Source organism: Oratosquilla oratoria, chromosome 39, assembly GCF_046742065.1.
Source record: "Oratosquilla oratoria isolate Oo_2021 chromosome 39, ASM4674206v1, whole genome shotgun sequence".
Lineage (NCBI taxonomy): Eukaryota > Metazoa > Arthropoda > Malacostraca > Stomatopoda > Squillidae > Oratosquilla > Oratosquilla oratoria.
In genome coordinates, this window is record NC_134815.1 from 32,565,850 (window position 1) to 32,570,849 (window position 5,000).

General features: G+C 42.3%; 1 long non-coding RNA gene across 2 annotated transcripts in view; it reads right to left on the reverse strand.

Annotated features, from left to right (window-relative positions):
- Positions 1-4,697, reverse strand: part of LOC143020339 (uncharacterized) — a 199,027-nt gene extending 194,330 nt beyond the window's left edge. For both annotated transcript variants that reach the window (XR_012965894.1, XR_012965893.1), the window contains exon 1: positions 4,548-4,697. This is a non-coding gene — a long non-coding RNA (uncharacterized LOC143020339). The remainder of the gene's footprint in view (positions 1-4,547) is intronic.
- Between the last annotated feature and the right edge of the window lie 303 nt (positions 4,698-5,000).

A 5,000-nucleotide genomic window follows, 5' to 3' on the forward strand; every position in this document is an offset into this window, starting at 1 on the left:
CGATGGGATAAATAGTGATGTTTGTAAGTTTGCGGACGACACTAAAATAGGACGCAGAGATTCTGCAGGATGATCTTAATAAATTGTTAACATGGTCGGTGATATGGCAAATGAACTTCAATATCTCTAAGTGTAGGGTGTTAAACGTAGGGCTACACAACCCCGAAAATAGATACAGCTTAGATAACACGTTTTTAGAGAAAAATTAGTGCGAAAGGGACTTGGGAGGTCTGGTGAGTCCGGATCTTAAAACCCAGGAGGCAGTGCATTAGCGCCAGAAATAGAGCTAACAGCGCATTAGGTTTCATTGCTAGGACGGTAACGAATAGAAGTGCAGAGGTAATTATTAAACTCTATCTAGCAATAGTTAGACCCATCCTTCACTATGCGGTACAGTTTTGGTCTACGTCCTACAGAATGGATATCAATTCACTAGAATCAGTACAGAGAAGAATTACAAAAATGATACATGGACTCAGAAATTTGCCTTACGAAGAGAGGCTTAGGCACCTTAACTTACACTCTCTGGAAAGACGCAGAGTGCGGGGTGATCTAATAGAGGTGTTCAAGTGGATCAAAGGTTATAACAAGGGTGATGCAAACAAGGTCATCATAATAAAACAACAGGGCGGGACTCGCAGTAATGGGTATAAGCTGGACAAAATTAAATTCAAGAAGGAAATAGGCAAGAATTGGTTTACCAATAGGGTGGTCGATGAATGGAATAACCATGTAGTAAGCGCTGAAACTATCAGTTGTTTTAAAAAACGATTAGACAACTTTATGGATGGGGATGACAGGTGGTGATGGATACGGAGCTGCCTAGTGTAGGCCATACGGTCTCTTGCAATTTCCTTTATTCTTATATTCTTATGTTCTTATGTAAGGTGCTTCTCTAACCACCCTGCTACTCCTCTGTCTTTCATACTCGTCCACGCTCATGGTTCCTAGCAATTCTTGTGAAATTTACATCACGGAGGGATGATGAAAAAAGGAAATATGAAGGAAATAGAGGAGACTGTGTTGAAGCACTTGGCTCGGGTGTTCATCTTGTAATTGAATCTTAAAACTTGGAACTCTGCAAGTGACGACGACGACGCGACAACAAAGTTGTTGCTGTCATCCATCCCTTCGGAGGGAGAAAAAAAAAATCCTTTCTCGAGTCTTTGCTTGTCTTCATCTTTTTCGCACATTTGCCTTTTGAATGTTGTTATACACATACAAGCACACGTATATATATATATATATATATATATATTGGTGTGTGTGTGTGTGTGTGTGTGTGTGTGTGTGTGTGTGTGTGTGTGTGTGTGTGTGTGTGTGTGTGTGTGTGTGTGTATGTATATATGTATATATATATATATATATATATATATATATATATATATGCAAAGTAGACCGCTTGGAGAAAGAAACTAACGAAGCAGAGCGCTTTCGTATATTACATTTTCAGTGCAAAAAGTACTTTTTGTACTGAAGATGTAATACACGAAAGTGGTCTGGTTCGTTAGTTTCTTTTTCCAAGTGGTCTACTTTGCATAAGTGAACAAACGTACCCGTGTTCTTATTAGCATATATATATATATATATATATAATATATATATATAATATATATATATAATATGTGTGTGTGTGTGTGTGTGTGTGTGTGTGTGTGTGTGTGTGTGTGTGTGTGTGTGTGTGTGTGTGTGTGTGTGTGTGCGTGTGCGTGTGTGTGTGTGTGTGTATAACACTGAATGGGTCCCAGTGAGCAGATATACATATTTATCAATCACAATACACTTTAATTCTAACCCATCAACATCGAGAGAGACTCGAGGAGGCCAAAATGCAGAAATTGAAACGTGGTACAGCCAAGGACTCGAGCCTGCGCTAGCACGTGACAAGTGTTAGGGACTTAACCGATTGCGCCATCAAGATATATATATATATATATATATATATATATATATATATATATATATATATGTATATATATATATATATATATATATTAGGTGGTAAAATTGGTAGTATGATATAGCTTATCCACTTCACTATCGAGGAATGTCGTGCAAGACTAAATTAAATTGCTTGGCGGAAACCAGAGGGGCAGAAAAATGTCGACTCCATACTCAAGGATTCTTTCTAAAGGTCTTTCTCCCTATTCCTACAAATAATTTTGCAAAGGATGACAAAGGACGCCGACAGAAGTCCTTTTGCTCCATAACGAGGCCGAGCAAAGAAAAATGATAAAATATAGGTAAAAAAAAAAAAAAAAATAGATAACCAGACAAACCCACGTACAAACAAAAGACTAAGAAGTTGAGTGATAGTATAGTATATTGCTACGGTATTCATCCAAATAAATTTTAGAGCTTCAAACTCTACTACGCGGTTGGCGAAAGTGTTTCTACTCGCTTCATATCAAATGTACGTCTTGAAAACTTGAGGCCCTTATTTCTCTTATAATTACAGAAGTCCTCTCTAATAAGCCTTTTTATACTCCTTTCCTTTTTCTTCTCTTATTTTCCTTCCTTCTCCTTCCTCCTTCTCCCCTTGTGTCCTCCTTCTCTCTCTCTCTCTCTCTCTCTCTCTCTCTCTCTCTCTCTCTCTCTCTCTCTCTCTCTCTCTCTCTCTCTCTCTCTCTCTCTCCCTCTCTCTCTCTCTCTCTCTCTCTCTCTCTCTCTCTCTCTCTCTCTCTCTCTCTCTCTCTCTCTCTCTCTCTCTCTCTCTCTCTCTATCTATCTATCTATCTCTCTTTCTCTCTCCTCGCCCTTCTCTCTCTCCTCGCCCTTCTCTCTCTCCTCGCCCTCCTCTTTATTTATCTATCTATCTATCTATCTATCTATCTATCTCCTCGCCCTTCTCTCTCTCTCCTCGCCCTTCTCTCCCACCCTCGCCCTCAGAGAGAAGAGCCCTCATTCTCTCCCCTCAAGTGTGTAGTGGGGATTAAAGCAGAGCGTGCTGGCAGGCACACCAGCCAGCCCGTACCACTGAACATCTCATCACAGCACCTGAGAAAAGGTGCCCATTGTGTACCGACCCCCGAACTCCATGAAACACAGGAGTCCCCGTAATACGCTGGAGTTCCGTATCTTTTTCAGTTCCACCACCGAAGCAGTCATATTAAGGCTTCTTTTTTCAGGCACCGACTATTTGCGTCATGAATATTTCGCGCTTCACCTCGAGGCTCTGCTGCCAGCATGCAAAATTCCGAACCTGGTTAACTGCGGATGATTTTATCAACCTTGAGCAGTGGCCTCTGGATATCAGAAGTGTCTTTACAAATCCCTCAAAGCCATTTGTTGTCACCTTCACTAAATATTTTGTTCTGGCTATTCCCGAGCGATTTTCCCCTGTCTTATGGTAACATCTAAGCGTTACAAGGTTAAAAGAGATCAAACACAAATAAAATCCTCCCATACACTCCTCTACTCTCTCTTTTCTTTCTCTTTTTCCTCTCCCTCACTTCCACCCCCTCCTCCTCTGCTTCTTTCCTCTCCTTTTCTTCTTCTTCCCCTCTTCCTCCTCTCCCTCAACCTCCTCCTCCCTCCTCCACACGCCCTTCCTCCTCTCCCTCCTCCTCCTCGTCCTCCACTCGCCCATGCCATACATCAGCTGATCAGCTTCTTCCATTGTTATTGTCAGTCTCTTCAAGTAATCACTCCCTTTTTCCATCTTGTTGAGGTCTCTCTGTCCTTAACTCCTACGCTTGACTCCTACATTCTTATGACTTTCTTCCCATTCTCTTCACCTCCTTATTTCACCTCAGCACGCCCCTTCTTCTATTTTACTCTTCGTATTCCTTCTCTTGTTCGCTCTTAAAAGAATCCTTTCGTTATTGACTTCCAAAAAAAAAAGAAAAAAAAAATCGAGGAAATTTTTACCATATATGGTTTTCACCGTTCTGCCTTCTTGACTCACCGTCAACCACTGGCCAGGTTCCAAAATTCCAAAATTTTAGATTTCTTTCATTCGTCTTTTCTGTATTTCTGCAGTGGTCTCTGGGATAAAACAGAACCACGACTGAGTTCCCTTAGAACCGACGCAAACACCATAAGTCCTAGTTAACGCCTCATGATTCTCTACATCTACCTAGTATTGCCTAGTATTGCCTAGGAATCTACTTCCAAATTTGCTAAACCTTTACATCATAAGATATTACCTTCAGGATTCTTGACACAGCACATATTCATTGAAAACACTCAAAATATTTCTAGTAACACTAAGAATGCTGAGTTGGTGGTTCGAACCCTGAAGAGATATGGGTAATTTTTTGTCTGTATATTGTGTAAATACTAGAGACACGCTGGCTGAGTGGATTAAAGCGTCGCTACTTGCGTCGGAGGTCGAGGTGATGGCATCTCGAACCCTGCTCCCAGCGAGTTGAATTAAGATCAAAGTTCATTAAGTCCGCGCTACAAGGTCCTTTTTTAAGGACCTAGCCTCTTGATTGGGGGAGTTAGCGACATAAAACCGAATCAATCGCTAAAGACCCTGGAGTGACAACCACGCAGGGTCTCTGAGCGCAGGAGACGACTTGAATTAAAAGGTTCCGACTTACCTCGCGCTTGACCCAATGGAGGATGACCTCTGTCAGCGTAGCTGGCTAACCCTCCAACTCGATGTCTGTTCGAGTGGTGCAGCAGAGGGCGCCAAGGGTCGAGGTGCGTTCGCCAAACATCCTACGTGGACGTGGGGGGGTGGGGGCGGGACAGCTGCAAAACAGAGCAGGAAATCAATATGTTTGCGAACATTTTTGTAAACGGAAGTGGGTCACCTCAATCGTTTAAACACTTCCCTCCCTGGGTGGCACTTCCCCCACCGTTCTGTTAGGCCACGGGCTATTTCATTTACACACGCACACACGCACACACTCACACACACACACATACACACACACACACACACACATACACGCGCGCGCGCACGCACACATTTTCTTTTAATCTGGGTATCGTCAGTTGAGACATCACGAGCGTAGCTCCCCTTCCCGTAAAATACAACTAGGTAAACA